This window comes from Zingiber officinale, chromosome 2A (genome assembly GCF_018446385.1).
Source record: "Zingiber officinale cultivar Zhangliang chromosome 2A, Zo_v1.1, whole genome shotgun sequence".
Lineage (NCBI taxonomy): Eukaryota > Viridiplantae > Streptophyta > Magnoliopsida > Zingiberales > Zingiberaceae > Zingiber > Zingiber officinale.
In genome coordinates, this window is record NC_055988.1 from 26,954,256 (window position 1) to 26,963,352 (window position 9,097).

Below are 9,097 nucleotides of genomic sequence, written 5' to 3' on the forward strand. Positions count from 1 at the left end.
ACCTCCTAAAGTGGCTAGCACCATCACTATAAGAAAATTGAGATTTTACAATACTTAAAAGACAACGCTTTTTTTAAAAAGCGTTGTCTTTTTCTTTTTAACAACGCTTTTAGTGAAAAGCGTTGTCTATTTCTTTATTTTCTTACTAATAGACAACGTTTTTTTAAAAATCGTTGTCTATTAATGATTTTTATGGATCAAAGATAACGCTTTTTGAAAAGCGTTGTAACATTTTTTTTAGTGTATACAACAACGATTTTTAAAAAGTGTTGTCTATTATCAAACTTTCATCTAAATCTGAGATGATCTGAACCGTTAGATGCAACTAAGAGTAGAAAAATCCTTAGGTTTCACTCGCACCCACCTATCTTCCCTAACCCCTCTCACAACTCCTCATCTCACACGCTAGATCTCCATCCAACTCCTCTCACGCCCTCTCCTTCCAACCCCTCTCCGGCGAACCCCTCTCCCCGAACCTCTCCTCCGAACTCCTATCCGTCAAGACCGCGGGCAAAATTTCCTCACCTTATTCCTTCACCTCTTCGTCAAATAGCAAATGCAATAATCTCTTCGCCTCCGTCGACTCATTCACGCTTCCTTCACACTACTCTTCTTAGAGAAATCACCTTTATAGGCGGATCCTGAGTCCGAAGCCGAGATTTTCGTTAGGATTTTGATTTTTTTTTCCCCCTTTTTGGTCTTTCCTTCGTTCGTTTGGTCTACTCGCTGTCGGTTTGTTTGTCGAATGCCCTAGCACATGTTGTCTCTTTATTAGATTTCAGTTCATGGATTTTGGATTACCTTTTGTTTTGTGTGAAGGGGCGGCTAACCACTTGGGAGCTTGGTGGCGGTGATCTGCGAAGCAAATTGGAAGGTTGAGGTTGCGAGATGGACCGCCGCAGTTGGATCTGGACATGAAAGTCATCGGAAAAGGGCGGCAGTGAGACCTAGAGCTCGGATTCGGTATCTTAGAGAGGTACTCCGGTGAACAGGTTTGTTCTATGCCTTGCCCTTGTACCTGTTGCTATCTGTGAGAGCGTTCAAAGTTAATAGATTGGAAGAACACAGACCAAGCATGCATCAAAGAAACAATCTTTTTTAGGAGAAAAAAGAAAGAGACGAAGCTCAATTTATCCAGACAAGAAGATTGAGTTACAAGTATATCAATAACTCTAGCTCTTAAAACCTAACAAGTTAATAGATAAGGATTTATGCTCTTTTTATGCATGAACAAAAAGTCTACCATGAATTTCAAGATTGTATCCTTTTCCTTTTTGAACTGATCAAGCTCTGATATTAGAGCTGATGCACATGATTCTGAACCACTCTGCTCATGATCTAAACTTAACTGCCTCTCTCCTGCATCTGATTGGCTACTTCAACATTTCCATCCTGCTATTTTTCTTGAGAATTCTGGCTCTGAGGCAATTGAGGAGGCTCTAGTAGTTGAGGATGAAGGTTTCTCCCTTCATTTCTTTGTATTTTCTTTCTGAAATTATTTGAACAATCCGAATTTTTTTACTTTGCACTTGAAAAGGTGAGCCCTCCCATCCATGCCTCATAGTCTCATTGTATGAAACTGATTGCTTATTATGTGTTTTGTATCTTCTTTTTGACAATTGTTTGAACAATCCTGAATTTCTACTTTGCACTTGAAAAGGTCAACCCTCCCATTTATATTCAGGCCACATAGTCTCATTATCTGAATCTGATTGCTTCTTATAGGCTTTGTATTTTCTTTTTGAAAATTATTTGGACAATCCTCAAATGTTCAACTTTCAGTAACTGGTATGCAATGATTATGTGATCTTGGGCACCATTCTATGTTTCTTCCTTAATACTTAAGTAGTTTTCGATTTTGTTGAAAATTCAGGCTGTGTATCAATTCAATTGCTTCTATATTCTTTATGTTTTCACCTAGAATTTATCTGCTCTAGTGAAAAGGTCTTAATTTAAGCTTGTTTGAGAATAGTATTTGTTTTGGTCTCAGTTGATTCCAGATCTATTTATGTTGGAAATCTTCCTTCATCTATCTCGACTTCATACCTTGAGCAAGTCTTTAAGAATTTTGGTAAATTGAGATCAGATGGTGTTTTTATTAGAAGCCGGAAGGTTGATTCCATTTAGCTTGTTGTACTATTTTGATTTAGTTTTATGCATCTTGATTAATTTTTAACTCAGCAATACATGCAAATTTGCAAGAGTCTGATGTTTTTATGCTTTCATTGAATATCAAGATGCCATTGGTGTACAAAATGCACTTAAGGTATGTGATCTTCCTTAAGTTTATTCTCACAAGTATCAGAATATATCAACTCTATATAGTAGTATTTTGCAGTATCCTTGCCTATTTCAAGTCTAGTCTGCACTAGTATGATCACGTGTTGAAATCAGTATCTGCCTATTGAGTGTACATGCTTTTATGCAGCTTCTATATCTTTATTTCTTCTTGTTTATTAAAACCAGTTTTGAGATCTGACATATTTTACCGATGATATTTGCATATAAATCTTCTCTATAAAATTTCAGATTTGTTTGTGTTCCAGCTCTGTAAATATCTACATTAATATATTTGATCCTCATTATTATTTACCAAGTGTTTTTTACTTCTGTAAACTATTTCTAAATTCATATCCTTGTATCTTGTTAGCATACTTTGTTTTTTTTCTTCAGAATTGTTATATTGAGGACAACTTGATTTTGCTTAAGATAAATTTAAGTTCTCGTTGTATGATGAGGATTCTCTCAAATTACATACTTTACATACTGGCTTTTCATTTTCAGGCATCTCCAATACAGTTAAATGGGAGATTGATTCATGTCGAGGGGAGAAGACCTAATAGCGGTGTATCACAAGGAAGTAAGTCCCAATTTCAGACACCTCTCTTTTGAAACTACTTAAATGCTCAAATTTGAGAAAGAGTTAAATATATACATCATTGTTTTTCTTATTATAACTATGACTAGATTTTTGTTCAGATCGTATGATTTTATGTGGCCATTTTGCAAAATGTGAAATTTGCTATGTTATTCCAATTCATCCAACATGGGTATCTGTGTATAGATTCCAACATGACAAAAACAATAATAGAAAGCAGTATGTAAAGAATGAAGTGACTCTCTATTTACACCTTTCAGAGTCTCCAACGTATGTTTAATATAAAATGGACCCAATGCTTGTTACTTTGATCCATGGCACACATCATCGCCTTCGACTTAGTTCATGTAAGAACTCAAATGAAATATATGTTGTTCTTTTAGAACTACATCTCCAATTATGTGTTTATCCAATTATGCTATTCTTTTTGCCATATTTCCATGGCGGAAACAAAGTAGCACATGTATTTTTCGTTTGCTCTATTCCCCGTCATTTTATGCTTAATTCTTTTTCTCTTAAAAATTATTGTATGGTGTAAACTGTGACCTTTGTTTTCAGCTTTTACCATCGAAAATTTCTTTTGCATAATACTGATGGTATTGTTTTCTGTGACAGATACACAGTGGTAGGTGTTTTGTCCCAATCTCAAGTCGACAATCTTTTTGATCAGTATATCTAGTAGAAGTAAGCATGCAAATCGTTGTCTTCGAGGTCGGCTAGCTATTTTGTGTTTTTTTGTTTTAAATTCAAATGTCACTATCTACTTTGAAATAGAACTATTTGGTCTTTGTGTATAGTTGAATTCTCCTGTAAATACTAATACTTTGTAGTTGAATTCTATTTTTTAGTATGAGTTCGAAATCATTAGTTGAGCTAATTAAATGCTATTTTATATGTCAAATTCGAATCAGAACATGGTAAAAGAAAATTAATAGTTTTGTAAATATAAAAAAAATGATTTTGTAAATAATTTTTTTTTAAAAAAGACAACGCTTTTAAAGCGTTGCACAAGTGTTGTCTTTGCCAAAAACAACAACGCTTTTAAAGCGTTGCAATAATGATGTTTTTGCAAAAAATACACAACGCTTTTAAAGCGTTGCAAAAGCGTTGTCTTTGCTACAAACGACAACGTTTTAAAAGTGTTGTCGTTGAGCAGACTTTTAACAACAGTGCCTTTAACAACGCTTTTTCAGGCACAAAGACAACGCTTTTAAAGCGTTGTCTATTAACTTTTTTCTTGTAGTGCATGAAGGTGATTCTTCTCCAAATCTGAGTTCATGCGACGAACGGGAAATGTGTTCGTGTGGATACCGTAGAGGTGTGGACATTCTGATTGCGCTGAGATCTGCGTCTGAATCAAAGTTGTCGTCAAGAGTATCAATCAAGCAACAAAGATAACTATTCTATCTGATAGAGTAGCAAGAATGAGTATGTCCTATTCGCAAGGATCTCTGGAGGGATCATTTTTCTATTGCGTTATGTATTATTTTATGCATAAGATTCAACATTATCTCCCTTCCACATATTGTGAGACTGATAGTGGAGGGGCATTTGGGGTAAGCATAATCACCTTTTTGCTCCAATGATAGTTTTTGTTGATGCCCCCATAGGCATAATCTAGTTGGTAGATTATCATATAAGAGCAAAGATACAATCCCGACGAACAATCCTTTGGATAATAAAATCCATCTCACCTAGAAAGGCCGCTTGTTTTATATTTTAGAATTGTTCTAAGACAATCGTCTTAGATATTATATTATTTATTGGATAAATAAATTTTTTTATTTTAGTGTGCATTATATATTGAACTTAGACTCAATTAATAAAGTTCACAATACAATATATAGCATGAGAGAAATATTGATTGGATCATAATTAATATCTCATTATCTGTAATTATGTATATATTGAAATATTCCTTAGTCGATGAATTGATGAGATTGGATATAATTAATTCTATAAGACTAGCATATATTATACTCTTTGGTTTATCCAAGCAGTCGGTCTTCACTGACTAAAAATATTAGAATGTTGAGAGTTGACATATGGATGTTGGTTAAGGATAACTAGTTCATTGAAAGTGACTTACTATGAGATTTCATGTGATTTTATACATGTTAATGAAGATTTTATTATAGCTCGAGTGCAAGTTTCTTTAAACTTGAGGTATTTAAGTCATCTTGGTTATGAAGATTTATACTTTGACTTTTAGCAAATATCTCCTAGGAGATGTAAGTCTAGAATGATTGTGTATAAGTTGAGCTGCTTGGAGGTATTTGAATAACCCACAGAGGATTCACCACTCCTTTGATAAAGGGGATGTATATCCTAAGACCTCTTGTTAGAATTATTACTTGTAAGTTTTTGGCCAAAGCATGAAATATCAAGAGAATGATCTTCTCGGACATGTGTTTGAATAATTTGAATCACGGGACAAGGAAGTATTACTTGGGCTAGGTGTGACATAGTCAACCTAACTAGTGGGGACTGACACATATACATACCATGTTTTCAATAAAATGGGTATAAGATGAGTGAAAGGAATAGAGACACTAATAACTCTAGATGCTGAAAGGTTTAAAATAGTTTTGGGATCAATTGTAATTTTTTAATTAATTGAGGATCATGATTTACTACTAGGTGTCACTTATGATCGATCTATAATTAATAGTTAATTATAGACTACCAACATAAATCGGGAACTTATTGGGTCACACGCACAACAAGAATATATACAAAAATATAAAATAAGTTTGAGAATTAGATTTTCAGATTGAGAGAGATTAATTCTAGTAGGACCAGACGAAGAGAAAATATAGAAGATATTTATTGGACTGGAAGTGATGGTGGGCCACACCTCTTGTAAGCAAGGTTGGATCTAAGGCTCTAAATGAGCCAAGTCAAGCTCGAGCCAGCCTAGGCTCGAGCTTGGCTCGACTCGACTCAATGTATACTCGCTCGACTCGAGCTCGAGCTCACTTGAGCCTATAGAGTTAACCTCGTGCTTAAGCTCGATATTTAATTATGGGGTCGAGCTCGAACTCGATTTTTTTTTATTTTTTTAATAAATAAATTAATATATTATATATTATAAAAATATATATTATTACTAGTTCATTTGGCTTGATGAGCCACCGAGCCAGTAATAATTAGGCTCGAATTCAGTTTGATTTCTAATCAAATCAACTTAAGCTCGACTCAAGCTCGGTCAACTTCGAGCTCAAGTCGAGTTTTGACCGAGTCGCTCGTGAGCGACTCACGAGTGGCTTGGTTCATTTGCATCCCCTAGTTGGATCTCTTTTAGTTTAGTTATAAACCAAAATTGATTTGGTTTAATAATGAATTAAGAGTGGTTTAGTTTTGAACCAAGTTGGTTTGGTTTTGAACCAAGCTTAATGATAGCGGATCGGGTTGCTATTGGATTTGGGTTTGGTTTTGGGAGATGACCTGCTCCCTAAGTCATTGTGAAGAGATATATATATACCCCGAGAAGAGATGGAATTTTTGATTTATTGGAATTAAATCTAATAGTGATTATGTTTCTATCCTCTCACTTGCTATCGATTTTGGTGTCGATGTCCTTTGCTGTCGACTTCAGCGCTGATGCTCCTTGCTGTCGATTTTGGCACTGATGTCACTTTTTGTCAATTTTGGTGTCGGCGACCCAACCGCCCGGATCTGTCTGTGCTTCAGACAGCAGCTCCTAAGGGCGTTGGATAGTAGCAAAGGTTGTTGCCCTCTCTTCTTTTGAGTCGACCAAGTTGTTGGCTAGACCTCATTTTGTGCCACTGGGCACAAAGTTGAGTCAGGGTTTCCTCTGTCGGATTGCTTCGTCTGTACATTTGGCTGGTACCAAATCGAAGATGTAAACTTATGACTTAGCAAAATCGTCTTGAAGATATCTCGATGTTGATATTGATAAAGGCTAACATTGTGAGACTAGCTGAACACTCACTTCAAAGTTCAATTACGAACTCAAAGGCATCATTTTTTATGAAGTTTTTATTTTGTTCTATGGCTATGTCTGTGTATTTGTGTATTCTACATGTATTTTATGCATGTGTTGTAATAATTTAGGAAATTATTATGCTTCTGTTGCATGTTTTGTGAAATAAATTTTTTAAAATGCGTATAAAGACACCCAACAACTTGGTCACTGTAATTTACTCCCTTCATCTTACTGGTCGATGGTGAGGGGCTTTTGGGGTAAGTGAGTTATCTTTTGCCACATGATAGTTTATGCTATTCTACAGTGCATTGCAAGACAATTTTCCTTCAATAGGATGATAAACCTAAGGGCACTGGTTGTTTTGGATGAACAATCACGAGACCATATCTCGCATCTTTTATGCTCTCCTCAATCATCGTTGCGTCTTCATTTACTTCCTCCCATTTTTGCCACGGTTTGAACCATTAATTTGAACGGGTGGTTACGGTTCATTGACTCCTTGAACCGTAATCGACCCGATCCCAATTGGGCTAGTTATGTTTTAGGCCCAACTAATCGGGTCAATGGGTAATTGGCTCGTTGACGCGATTATAGACCCAGGTCGAGTCTGGTTCGAACTCGGTTTGTTAGCAGGTCTATCCCGAGGCACTGTATGATGGTAAGTAAAAAAGCAGGCACTCCATATAGCAAGGGTTTGATTCCCATGTAGCACATTCCCGAATGCCCATGGTACTCGACTACGGGTGGCGTTGGGTTATTGGGCCTTAGACATTTGTACTTTTTAGATCTGTCCTAGTGATCGGTGGGAGCTTCTGGGGAACATAGTCAGACATCTCAAAATTAGTTGGGTTATAAAACCTAGATATTTGGACCATCAAAAATAATATGATAGTTTCTGTTGATTTCCCTCAAATTTATTATGTATAAGCATAGGGAACTTCATTTCATCCTTGTATTTTCTATGTATGCCAGTCTCAACAAGCAAGTTTTCAGTCTTAAAACAATGAACACTATCCGTGAATGGAGTTTGGACTATTATCATTTCAGAAAGTGTATTCGCCCTCTATAGCAGTTTGGTTGGGCTGAGAAACGCCGCTCGTAGGTTGGGTTTGATGCAGTGCCGGTTAGGCCTAGGCTGATCGCAAAATTGATGAGGAAATGATTGTTTGATTGCTTTTCGATGATATCTAAATCTCGGACTTGAGCTTATAGCCTTTTTTTTCTCGATCGATAAAGCTTATTCGGTCAACTGATTGACAACTTATCCCGTTCAATCTATTGATCAGATCGATTTTTGGGTCGTCTGTTCAACAATATCGGTCAACCGATCATGTCTATGCCAACTTCTCATCCAAGTTTATCTACTGATCGGATCAGTTCAAGCTCCCAATTGACTTCTAGTCACCTGATAGCTCATCACATCAGCATCTCAGATTTTATCTTCTGTTACATCAGTTGCTCGAAGCCACCATGTCATATGCCACGTCCGTGCTTATCTGTACCATGCTAGCTTTCTGAAACTTATGATTGCCATGTCATCTGGCACATCATCTTTTGTTGCTTATCTAACACCACATCAACACCTTACTGCCAACTCACTATGTAGTCATCTAGTCTATCAAAAATTGTTGTTTGGTTGTCCAAACCATTCAGTCGATCATACTTTTTCTCTTGGTCTACTAAAATTTCATTTTCTGCAAAGTTAGCATGATAAACAAATAATAAATGTATTAGGCGTGCTCTATTTTTTTTTGACAGTTAATTAAGTATGATTTCAATTTTGAAACTTGTGTTGGTTTCTTAGTTGGATCATCGCATAGTTGTAGGATTATTCTCGTCCCAAGATAAATACAGACTTCACAATCTTCTTTTAAAATGACTTCTCCTAAACTTGCGTTGTTTTCTTATTTGACCAAACGTTCAATCCTACTAATCCGTTTGGATTTGTTCTGCTTAGTATCCGATCTTTTGATCCATCATGGCTTTTTTCTCGACTTGGTGTTCGGTCTTGCTGACCCACCAAATCTTTCTTGCAAGATGTCTGATTTTTCAACCTATCTGGTCTTTCTTTATCTAGTGTCTGATCTATTTGATCGACTAAGCTTTCTCTTCTACCTAATGCCCGATTCTTCTGACTCATTAGGACTTTCTCTTCTATCTAGTGTCGGATATTTTGATCCACTAAACTCTTTTTTTCTATTAAAGGACTTGCACACTTAGAGCACCTAAGTTAAAATTAGTAAGTTTGATTATCTAATAATATTTGTACC

General features: G+C 36.0%; 1 long non-coding RNA gene across 2 annotated transcripts; it reads left to right on the forward strand.

The window, feature by feature from the left end:
• The first annotated feature begins 329 nt into the window (after positions 1–329).
• LOC122040971 lies at positions 330–3,742 on the forward strand. Of its 2 annotated transcripts, XR_006128758.1 has the most exons (3): positions 355–2,266; positions 2,785–2,860; positions 3,494–3,742. It is a non-coding gene; the product is annotated as an uncharacterized LOC122040971 (long non-coding RNA). The 2 variants fall into 2 exon arrangements; XR_006128757.1 differs by having other exon boundaries at positions 330–2,860.
• The last annotated feature ends 5,355 nt before the right edge of the window (positions 3,743–9,097 follow it).